This window comes from Salmo salar, chromosome ssa06 (genome assembly GCF_905237065.1).
Source record: "Salmo salar chromosome ssa06, Ssal_v3.1, whole genome shotgun sequence".
NCBI classification, from domain to species: Eukaryota; Metazoa; Chordata; class Actinopteri; order Salmoniformes; family Salmonidae; genus Salmo; species Salmo salar.
This window is the reverse complement of record NC_059447.1, coordinates 10,805,463-10,818,199: the sequence shown is the minus strand read 5'-3', so window position 1 is coordinate 10,818,199 and position 12,737 is coordinate 10,805,463. Positions and strand designations below refer to the sequence as shown.

General features: G+C 43.9%; 1 protein-coding gene across 1 annotated transcript in view; it reads left to right on the top strand.

The window, feature by feature from the left end:
* Positions 1-1,514: 1,514 nt before the first annotated feature.
* The window catches only part of LOC106606328 (cdc42 effector protein 4), a 34,243-nt gene continuing 23,020 nt past the window's right edge, over positions 1,515-12,737 (top strand). Inside the window, exon 1 of the transcript XR_006770125.1 lies at positions 1,515-1,845. The gene's annotated coding sequence lies outside the window, so the exon portion shown is untranslated. The remainder of the gene's footprint in view (positions 1,846-12,737) is intronic.

Sequence of the window (12,737 nt, the reverse complement as noted above, 5' to 3'; positions counted from 1 at the left end):
CTAGTCAAGCCTGTGATCTCTTGCATGAGACTAGCCGGATTTGAAAAAGTCGCTTTTTGATTTTTTTTAAAAGTTCTGATGTCCGCCATTTTTTCTTACGAGACTAAAATCTCCTCTGCAAAACGTCTAAAATTAATTAGAGATTTCTTCAGTTATCTTAGATTAATTATATTTTGAGGAAATATACGACGTCTCAAAATGGACAAACAGTACTATTGCCACTTTATTCTCATTTTTCAAGTATAGGTCTTTTAAGGGCGTATGCGAGCACACTCGTTCGGATTCGGCTAGCCGAGTTAGGCTAAGCGCCAGCCAAACTGAAGCATGCTGACGCCATAAGCCGTCCGGCCTCACACATACCAGGAACCTTCCTCTTAAACTGTGCATCCTCTACTTAAAGTCTGTTATCACCCCCTTTAGAGGAGCCCTTTTCCATAGGCTAAAACATGGTACCTCTCACGCCCCTGAGTTGAACCAAACGCAATGCTCGGTCCCTCTGGGTGACCCTATCGTAATGAATCTGCTATCATGATGAATCTGTTGATAGACTGCATACCCCCCAGCATACTTCCACCCACCTCAACAACGCATGCGGGTCATGCCCCTGTGTTCTAGAAATCCTGCACCTATTGGAAATCAACTTCGTAAGTCATGTGACTATAGGACTACCTTTCCCCTCCCTGGGCAGTAAGTCATGTGACTATAGGCCTACCTATCCCCTCCCTGGGCAGTAAGTCATGTGACTATAGGCCTACCTATCCCCTCCCTGGGCAGTAAGTCATGTGACTATAGACCTACCTTTCCCCTCCCTGGGCAGTAAGTCATGTGACTATAGGACTACCTTTCCCCTCCCTGGGCAGTAAGTCATGTGACTATAGGCCTACCTTTCCCCTCCCTGGGCAGTAAGTCATGTGACTATAGGCCTACCTATCCCCTCCCTGGGCAGTAAGTCATGTGACTATAGACCTACCTTTCCCCTCCCTGGGCAGTAAGTCATGTGACTATAGGACTACCTTTCCCCTCCCTGGGCAGTAAGTCATGTGACTATAGGCCTACCTATCCCCTCCCTGGGCAGTAAGTCATGTGACTATAGGCCTACCTTTCCCCTCCCTGGGCAGTAAGTCATGTGACTATAGACCTACCTATCCCCTCCCTGGGCAGTAAGTCATGTGACTATAGGCCTACCTTTCCCCTCCCTGGGCAGTAAGTCATGTGACTATAGGCCTACCTTTCCCCTCCCTGGGCAGTAAGTCATGTGACTATAGACCTACCTTTCCCCTCCCTGGGCAGTAAGTCATGTGACTATAGGACTACCTTTCCCCTCCTTTGGCTGTGTGAGATATGGTACCCGTTGCCACACACACACACAAATTTGAATGTGACAATCATTCACTGCACATCTCCGTTTGGAAAACATGCGGTCGGTCTCAGTAAAGTGAGAATAGCCTGAATTCTAGAATACCCCTGTATCGCTTTAAGACGCCATGTGGGAGGGGCGTGGTCAGACTCACGAAAGGAGTGGAAACGTGATGAACGTTGCACCGGTGTACAGCCACCCCTGACAGAAGCACAGAGGACACATCATAGCTACTATTTTACTCTGGAAATCAACTTCACTATCTTATGTTGGTGTTGTTTTTAAAAAATAAAATAATAGAATTGGGAGTTTGGAATAGTCGATAGGGTATATATTCTCTACAGTTTGCCTGGTCCCGTTGTTGAGCGGATCCTAGCCTACTACAAGACAAGCCAACGTTGTGTGATGAACGCGCTCTTGTCTTGAACCTGGGGACCCGTTGAAACTGTCACGCGGATCAACGCCTTGTGAATGGGATGCTTTTCACGGTGAGTTCCGGGTGGCCTATGCATGCGCTTTATATTAGATTCATTAAAAAAATACTTACTTGTGGATCTTTTATTCCGTCTTGATCATAGTGCATACAGCTTACAAACAGACAGGAGCGCAGATAGGGGGACCACGGGGGGTGAATATTGGGAGGGGAGACGCTTTTGTAATCATCAACCAGGCTACTTATTGTTCCCTCGTCAGTGATCCTCCGCCGTGTTGAAACCCTAGTTAAACCAGTCATTTCATGATTCTCTTTTTAACAAGTTCATTGGACTAGTTATCCCCTTTCTGTCGAGTGTAGACTATTCCCCACATTACAAAGAACAGACCATTGCAACATGCAGTGGTTTTGGGCGCTGCCGGGTGCCTGTTTATTGAATGCAACGATGTTGCAAAAATGACGGTAGTCAGTAGAAATAGGCTCGTGTTACTTTGTTGCCTTTTCTGTGTCTGGCTTCATGATCATTTGCTTTGCGTTTTGAAATCAATACAATAAGATTGTGTTTTAGGTTTTCTGTTAGAATTCTAATTATTTTCATATTTCTTAACTTTATATTCGACTGATTCATTTAGAAGTTGTGTAACTTAAAGGAATTCAAGGAAATATGGTGCGACTCACTTTGTATTATGGTAAAAAGAAAAGTATCGGTTGTATTGAAGGCAGTGGTTTAGCTCCTGGATAGGTTGTCTAGACTAGGGGAGCATGGTGGCCTAAATCTATGATGATGGTGACTCCGGTGAAATCTTTTCTGATGTACTCCATCATACCATGTTCACGAACAACGTCCTCTTTGATAGCCTAACTACTAATTGGTTGCACCAGAGCACTTTCTTAAAGAACATGCATTTGACAGAATGGGAGAAAATGCATTTTTGCCAACTCATTCTGCAGCATTGGTAGTGGTGAGTTTGGATCTCAGGCCAGAGAATTGTTCAATCATTAACCAACAGACATTAGATAAAGTGGAACTGTTGGTGACAGAATGGACAAACTGACCCTGTTAAGTCCAAAACTGTGTGTGTGCGCACACACACACACTTTGTAGCAGACAGTTCACCTACTGTTTAGCTTCTCGTCGTGTGTGCGTATGCGCTGGTACACTGCTCAATGTGCATCCCATTCTCCCAAACCATTACCCTCCCAGCCAGAGACTGTTGACATGGCAACCAGATCTGTGTCACTGGGCATGGCTGTCAGTCATGGCATCAGATCAGCTCATTGGCTGGAAGTCCTCTACTGTCTGTGTTCCAAATGGCACCATAGTAACTATACGGTGCACTACTTCTGACCAGGGCCCATAGGGACGGATAGGGAGCCATTTGGGACACAGACCTCTGGTCCTCCTGTCATAATGGACCATGGGGTGTTGTGGTTATTAGGGCTAAACTTTATTAAAAAAATGTGCAACGGAAAATTCAACCAAACCAATCGTTTCTCATTGGACAAATTTAGGTAGTTGCCTACCCCAAGTTTCACTCAGGTTTCTTCCGTTTTGTTGAATCAAAGATAAATGAAATGTTTCAACTGTCATTAAATTAATGGATCTTTTCATTTGTCTGTGTTCCTGTGTGGTAGCTGTGAACCGCTGTGTTCTGTCTTTCACCACGCACTGTGTTCTGTCTTTCACCACGCACTGTCTTTCACCACGCACTGTGTTCTGTCTTTCACCACGCACTGTGTTCTGTCTTTCACCACGCACTGTGTTCTGTCTTTCACCACGCACTGTGTTCTGTCTTTCACCACGCACTGTGTTCTGTCTTTCACCACAGCACTGTGTTGTGTCTTTCACCACGCACTGTGTTGTGTCTTTCACCACAGCACTGTGTTGTGTCTTTCACCACAGCACTGTGTTGTGTCTTTCACCACAGCACTGTGTTGTGTCTTTCACCACAGCACTGTGTTGTGTCTTTCACCACAGCACTGTGTTGTGTCTTTCACCACAGCACTGTGTTGTGGCTTTCACCACAGCACTGTGTTGTGTCTTTCACCACAGCACTGTGTTGTGTCTTTCACCACAGCACTGTGTTGTGGCTTTCACCACAGCACTGTGTTCTGTCTTTCACCACAGCACTGTGTTCTGTCTTTCACCACAGCACTGTGTTCTGTCTTTCACCACAGCACTGTGTTGTGTCTTTCACCACAGCACTGTGTTGTGTCTTTCACCACAGCACTGTGTTGTGTCTTTCACCACAGCACTGTGTTGTGTCTTTCACCACAGCACTGTGTTGTGTCTTTCACCACAGCACTGTGTTGTCTTTCACCACAGCACTGTTGTCTTTCACCACAGCACTGTGTTGTGTCTTTCACCACGCACTGTGTTCTGTCTTTCACCACGCACTGTGTTCTGTCTTTCACCACGCACTGTTCTTTCACCACAGCACTGTGTTGTGTCTTTCACCACAGCACTGTGTTGTGGCTTTCACCACAGCACTGTGTTGTGGCTTTCACCACAGCACTGTGTTGTGTCTTTCACCACAGCACTGTGTTGTGGCTTTCACCACAGCACTGTGTTGTGGCTTTCACCACAGCACTGTGTTGTGGCTTTCACCACAGCACTGTGTTGTTGGGGGGGGGGGGGAAAGGCCATGCATCATGCTTTAAACTGAACTCTTTCATAGAACGTGTGTGTGTGGGGGGTTGACGTTCCAGGAAATTCCAACAGTGTTATTTTCTCCTAGGAATGTCTCTGCGGACTGCGACACTGAGCTGAATGATGCTGAGTATGTGGTGAAGGGTTGTACCCTGTAGTTTGGGTGACTGATGTTGCCAGTTCAACACATAGAAGTAGGTCTTTCAGCGACCAGGGACGCTTTGAGGTTGGAATGGATCCATCTTTATCATTGGTTCCCCTCCTCTGATCCTGACTGTTTACTGTTCTGACAGGTTGTATCCCTCCTCTGATCCTGACTGTTTACTGTTCTGACAGGTTGTATCCCTCCTCTGATCCTGACTGTTTACTGTTCTGACAGGTTGTATCCCTCCTCTGATCCTGACTGTTTACTGTTCTGACAGGTTGTATCCCTCCTCTGATCCTGACTGTTTACTGTTCTGACAGGTTGTATCCCTCCTCTGATCCTGACTGTTTACTGTTCTGACAGGTTGTATCCCTCCTCTGATCCTGACTGTTTACTGTTCTGACAGGTTGTATCCCTCCTCTGATCCTGACTGTTTACTGTTCTGACAGGTTGTATCCCTCCTCTGATCCTGACTGTTTACTGTTCTGACAGGTTGTATCCCAGCTGACACCCTGTCCCCCTATAGTCTGTATCCCAACTGACACCCTGCCCTCTATAGTCTGTATCCCAACTAACACCCTGTCCTCTATAGTCTGTATCCCAGCTGACACCCTGTCCCCTATAGACTGTATCCCAGCTGACACCCTGTCCCCTATAGACTGTATACCAGCTGAAACCCTGTCCCCTATAGTGCTCTACATAAGATCCTGCTAGGGAATAGGGTGTTGTTTAGGATGCAGACATCATTTGACCGTGCTTTTGGCACACGGTTCTAAGGGTCTGTAACTAACTAACTAGGTCCATGATTTGTGCACAGGAGCTAACCTTTGAGCTTTGGTTCATTAGTTCACTGCAAACTGTATGTAACCCCTGTTATGTTGCCCCAACATCTATATTCCAAGGGGGTTTGGTGAGTCTCAAATGTCACTGTGAATACTGTGTTTGTTCCTGGGACCCTCTTGTTTCAGGCCTGATAGTAATAGTGTGTGAGAGCATACTAGTGTGATAGTAGAGTTTGTTCACAAGCCAGAGGAAATGTTTATTCAGCAACCCCCTGCTATCTGGGGTCCTGAGGACGTCTGACTCATTATTCAGTCCTCTGCTCTCTCATCATTATACAGTCCTCTACACTCTCTCATCATTATACGGTCCTCTACACTCTCTCATCATTACACGGTCCTCTACACTCTCTCATCATTACACGGTCCTCTACACTCTCTCATCATTATACGGTCCTCTACACTCTCTCATCATTACACGGTCCTCTACACTCTCTCATCATTACACGGTCCTCTACACTCTCTCATCATTACACGGTCCTCTACACTCTCTCATCATTATACGGTCCTCTACACTCTCTCATCATTATACGGTCCTCTACACTCTCTCATCATTACACGGTCCTCTACACTCTCTCATCATTACACGGTCCTCTACACTCTCTCATCATTACACGGTCCTCTACACTCTCTCATCATTACACGGTCCTCTACACTCTCTCATCATTACACGGTCCTCTACACTCTCTCATCATTACACGGTCCTCTACACTCTCTCATCATTATACGGTCCTCTACACTCTCTCATCATTATACGGTCCTCTACACTCTCTCATCATTACACGGTCCTCTACACTCTCTCATCATTACACGGTCCTCTACACTCTCTCATCATTACACGGTCCTCTACGCTCTCTCATCATTACACGGTCCTCTACGCTCTCTCATCATTACACGGTCCTCTACACTCTCTCTCATCATTACACGGTCCTCTACACTCTCTCATCATTATACGGTCCTCTACACTCTCTCATCATTATACGGTCCTCTACACCTCTCTCATCATTATACGGTCCTCTACACTCTCTCATCATTACACGGTCCTCTACACTCTCTCATCATTACACGGTCCTCTACACTCTCTCATCATTACACGGTCCTCTACGCTCTCTCATCATTACACGGTCCTCTACGCTCTCTCATCATTACACGGTCCTCTACGCTCTCTCATCATTACACGGTCCTCTACGCTCTCTCATCATTACACGGTCCTCTACGCTCTCTCATCATTACACGGTCCTCTACGCTCTCTCATCATTACACGGTCCTCTACGCTCTCTCATCATTACACGGTCCTCTGCTCGCTCTGAACAGATGAGTGTCAACATCATGATGCATCTAAAGCACAGGTAACAGTGAAAGGTCAGGAAGCACGTACAGTTTAGAAGTACAGTACAGTTTAGGAGTACAGTTTAGAAGTAGAGTACAGTTTAGGAGTACAGTTTAGAAGTACAGTACAGTTTAGGAGTTCAGTTTAGAAGTAGAGTACAGTTTAGAAGTACAGTTTAGAAGTACAGTACAGTTTAGAAGTACAGTTTAGAAGTACAGTTTAGAAGTACAGTACAGTTTAGAAGTACAGTTTAGAAGTACAGTTTAGAAGTACAGTTTAGAAGTAGAGTACAGTTTAGGAGTACAGTTTAGAAGTACAGTACAGTTTAGAAGTACAGTTTAGGAGTACAGTTTAGAAGTACAGTACAACGTCATTAAAACCTTATTGCTGCTGGTTGTTTTAGATTAATGTCTGTTTATTTGTTTGGATTGGTGTGTGTGTCCGAGTTAATTTCTGTTGAGATGGGAGACTCCTACTCCCCCTGCCCTTCCTGTGGGCTCAGACCTTTATTTATACACACACACACACACACACACACACACACACACACACACACACACACACACACACTCCCCTGTACCGCCACAGTGTGTCACCAGTAATTGCCATGTAAAGCTAACTGATGTCAGTTAACTTATCTTTCTAGTGTAATTAGGAACATTCCTTTAGCGCTATGCAATGCAGAACACAGTTCAACAGCCATGGACGTGTGTCTCAGATGTTCACCAATTAGTCCAACCAATGAGGTCAAGTCTTTGGTCCAGCTGGTGAACTGGAAGGCCAAGCCTTGTGGTTTAGGAACTGAGGACAGCAGTAATTTTAAGGAGGAAAACTTAACCATCCCCCATATCTTACTTCTGATATAACCTCCAAGTGTATAATTTTAAATGGCTGAGAATTAGAATGCATTTTAATATTCCTTGAATGTTCCGGAGTTCCACTCTGTTGTAATCTCCCTCACTGTGCCCACTCTCTTTAGGCTGTGTAGTAAGTCTTCTAAATGCCATGGAGGGAGGTGTCCCCTCTGAAGGCCTCTACCTGTTTACTTCTAGATGCCATGGAGGGAGGTGTCCCCTCTGAAGGCCTCTGCCTGTTTACTTCTAGATGCCATGGAGGGAGGTGTCCCCTCTGAAGGCCTCTGCCTGTTTACTTCTAAATGCCATGGAGGGAGGTGTCCCCTCTGAAGGCCTCTGCCTGTTTACTTCTAGATGCCATGGAGGGAGGTGTCCCCTCTGAAGGCCTCTGCCTGTTTACTTCTAGATGCCATGGAGGGAGGTGTCCCCTCTGAAGGCCTCTGCCTGTTTACTTCTAGATGCCATGGAGGGAGGTGTCCCCTCTGAAGGCCTCTGCCTGTTTACTTCTAGATGCCATGGAGGGAGGTGTCCCCTCTGAAGGCCTCTGCCTGTTTACTTCTAGATGCCATGGAGGGAGGTGTCCCCTCTGAAGGCCTCTGCCTGTTTACTTCTAGATGCCATGGAGGGAGGTGTCCCCTCTGAAGGCCTCTGCCTGTTTACTTCTAAATGCCATGGAGGGAGGTGTCCCCTCTGAAGGCCTCTGCCTGTTTACTTCTAGATGCCACACTCAGTGCCATTACATCACTCTGTGCAACGGTTGCAAAGGGAGGGTATATTACTGGAAAATGTCAACGTTTACCAGTAAACTACCAGCATTTTGGTGACGTTCAAGGATTTTATGTAAGTTTTTCACAAGACATCTAGTGTCCCTTTTGGGTCCTTCAGATTTTCACACGTGTGTAATTATCTCCGGCCCTCTGTGTGGCCTTATCGCATGTCAAATATTCAAAGATATATAAGATTTTAAAAAAATAATAATAGCACGACAAAGCTGTAAATCATTATCCTGAATACAAAATCAACTTAGTGAAAATGATTGGTATTTAATGAGGGTTTCTGCATGAAATATCCTTTTGTTTTCTTTAAACACATTAATTATCCTACTATATCTTTGTTGTAAATGTATTGGTCGCCAAACTGGTGGCAGTTGTGAGAAAAGTGAATTGTTAGTTGCAGAGTTAATTGAATATAATGCCTGTGTGTGTACAGTGGCAAGAACAAGTATGTATAAACCCTCTGGAATTACCAGGATTTCTGCATTAATTGGTCATCAGATTTGATCTGATCTTCATCTATGTCACAACAACAGACAAACACAGTGTGCTTAAACTAATAACACACAAATTATTGTATTGTTGTTGTCTATATTGAATATATAATTTAAACATTCATAGTGCAGGTTGGAAAAAGTATGTGAACCCCTAGGCTAATGACTTCTCCAAAAGCTAATTGAAAACAGGAGTCTGGAGTGCAAACAATGAGACGAGATTAGAGATGTTTGTTAGAGTGTATATATATATACAATAATAAAAATGGAGTTTAAGTTACCTGTGATGAATGCTGAAAACAAAAACTGTAATTTCTATATGCAGGAAATCCTATTTTAATAATGGGCATGGTAAGAATTGACTACCAAAGTGCGAGTCATAATTCCCATGACACCTTCTAGCAAAATCTGAAAAGCGGTTCCTTCATTTATTCCATAGGATATTTTTAGATTAACTTAAAATAAGGTCTGTGTTTGGTTTAGGCTTACACCACCTTGCCAATTTTATAACTGTGTAGATATCCATAGGATATAACTCTGATCAATATAAGCGAAGAACGTTTTTTTTGTGGAGTTGATTTATGAAAATATGTTGACAAACGTTACCTAGTGAGATTTACATGGGTATCAAAACACCGAGGCGGTTTAAGCACAAAACACAGACCTTATTTGAAGTAGATCAAGACATTCTCTATGGAAGACATGAACGGTAAAATAACGAAGGAACCCCTTTCAAGTTCAGCCGCAAGTTATTACAGGAATTATGACGCGTCAACTATTTCTCTCTAAACCATATACCTTTGACTATTACGAGCCTGCTGCTGCCTACCACCGCTCACTCAGACTGCTCTATCAAATCATAGACTTAACTATAATATAATAAACCTTAGTTTCCAGATTTGACCATATTAATGACCTATCATCTCGAAAACATTATTCTTTCAGTGACATACGAAACCGTTACGTATTTTATCTAACGTGTGGCATCCATAAGTCTAAATATTCCTGTTACATCGCACAACCTACAATGTTATTTCATAGTTCCGTAAAATTCTGGCAAATTAGTTCGCAACGAGCCAGATTCTGTATACCCTGATTCTGTGTGCAACGAACGCAAGAGAACTGACACAATTTCACCTGGTTAATATTGCCTGCTAACCTGGATTTCTTTTAGCTAAATATGCAGGTTTAAAAATATATACTTCTGTGTATTGATTTTAAGAAAGGCATTGATGTTTATGGTAAGGTACAGTCGTGCAACGATTGTGCTTTTTTTCGCAAATGCGCTTTTGTTAAATCATCCCCGTTTGGCGAAGTCTGCTGTCTTTGTTAGGAAGAAATAGTCTTCACAGTTCGCAACAAGCCAGGCGTCCCAAACTGCTGCATATACCCTGACTCTGTTTGCAAGAGAAGTGACACATTTTCCCTAGTTAAAAGAAATTCATGTTAGCAGGCATTATTAACCAAATATGCAGGTTTAAAAATATATACTTGTGTATTGATTTTAAGAAAGACATTGATGTTTATGGTTAGGTACACGTCGGAGCAAAGACAGTCCTTTTTCACGAATGCGTACCACCTCAATTATATGCAAAGCAGGACAGGCTAGATAAACTAGTAATATCATCAACCATGTGTAGTTAACTAGCGTTTATGATTGATTGATTGTTTTTTTTATAAGATAAGTTTAATGCTAGCTAGCAACTTACCTTGGCAACGTAAAGCAGGTGGTTAGAGCGTTGGGCTAGTTAACGTAAGGTTGCATCCCCAAGCTGACAAGGTAAAAATCTGTCGTTCTGCCCCTGAACAAGGCAGTTAACCCACCGTTCCTAGGCCGTCATTGAAAATAAGAATGTGTTCTTTAACTGACCTGCCTAGTTAAATAAAGGTTTAAAAAATAAATTAAAAAATATAAAATAAAAATCGGCAAAAAAGAATAATCGGCAAATCGTGGCCAAAAATACCGATTGTCATAAACTTGAAATCGATCGTAATTAATTGGCCATTCCGATTTAATCGGTCGACCTCTAATATTTACCATAACATATATGGAGACAAACAAACCTTTTACCTTATCATCAGTAGACATAATGGCAAATGATTAAATACTTCCAATATAACAAAAAAAAATCTACATTTAGTTACGAATTGAACTTTATATAAATGAGTTGACTCTTCACATGAGATGATTTCACTGAACAACAAAAGTAAGGGAATATTGAATGATCCCCAATGATCCATTGCATCTATAAAATTATAGTCTAGAAACTAAAGCTTTGGTTGTCTTCCTCAAACTTCCATGTCTTCTCCCTGGACCTCCTCATTGTCCACCTCTTGAACATCAGACTCTGAGGCCTCATCTTCACTGTCATTTTCCAACCTTATTGAGGATGGCTTGTTGTCAGGCTCAAAAAGCCTCAAAATTGCCCGGATGGCCACCAATTTTTCAACCCTTGTATTGGTCAGCTTGTTGCGCGCTTTGGTGTGTGTGTGTTCCCAAACAAGGACCAGTTGCGCTCTGAGGCAGCTGATGTTGGTGGGATTTGGAGGATGATGGAGGCAACAGGAAAGAGCCTCAGATCCACAAAGTCCACTCCATCAGGTGGCTGATGAGATATGTTGGCACGACTGCCATATTGCATCTCCATCCCAATGCCCTTGCTTGGAAGTATACTCCGCCAGACTGCCAAGAACCTTGCCCTCATCCAGGCCAAGGTGGCGAGACACGGTAGTGATGACACCATAGACCTTGTTGATCTCTGCACCAGACAGGATGCTCTTGCCAGCATACTTGAGGTCCAACATGTACGGTGCGGCGTGTATGGGCTTCAGGCAGAAGTCTTCACGCTTTTTGATGTATTTCAGAACTGCTGTTTCCTCTGCTTGGAGCAACAGGGCAGGGCAGTACGGATTTCTTCTCTTACATCTGCAAGCAGAGTCTGAACATCAGACAGGATGGCATTGTCTCCCTCAATCTGTGCAATGGCTACTGCTATAGGTTTCAGGAGTTTCAGGCTGCTTACCACTCTCTCCCAAAATACATCATCCAGGAGGATCCTCTTGATGGCGCTGTCCATATCGGCAGACTGTGATATGGCCATTTCTTGGAGAGACTCCTTCCCCTCCAGGAGACTGTCAAACATGATGACAACACCACCCCAACGAGTGTTGCTGGGCAGCTTCAATGTGGTGCTCTTATTCTTCTCACTTTGCTTGGTGAGGTAGATTGCTGCTATAACTTGATGACCCTTCACATACCTAGCCATTTCCTTGGCTCTCTTGTAGAGTGTATCCATTGTTTTCAGTGTCATGATTTCCTTGAGGAGCAGATTCAATGCATGAGCAGCACAGCTAATGGGTGTTGCGTGAGGGTAGGACTCCTCCACTTTTGACCAAGCAGCCTTCATGTTCGCAGCATTGTCGGTCACCAGTGCAAATACCTTCTGTGGTCCAAGGTCATTGATGACTGCCTTCAGCTCATCTGCAATGTAGAGACCGGTGTGTCTGTTGTCCCTTGTCTGTGCTCTTGTAGAATACTGGTTGAGGGGTGGAGATGATGTAGTTAATTATTCCTTGCCCACGAACATTCGACCACCCATCAGAGATGATTGCAATAGTCTGCTTTCTCTATGATTTGCTTGACCTTCACTTGAACTCTGCATCCAGCAAATGAGTAGATAAAGCATGTCTGGTTGGAGGGGTGTATGCTGGGCAAAAACATTCAGAAATCTCTTCCAATACACATTGCCTGTGAGCATCGGAGGTGAACCAGTTGCATACATAGCTCGAGCAAGACATTCATAATTTCTCTGATTACGTTCCTCCATTGAGTCAAAAAAACTTGTGATTCCAGGAGGACCAT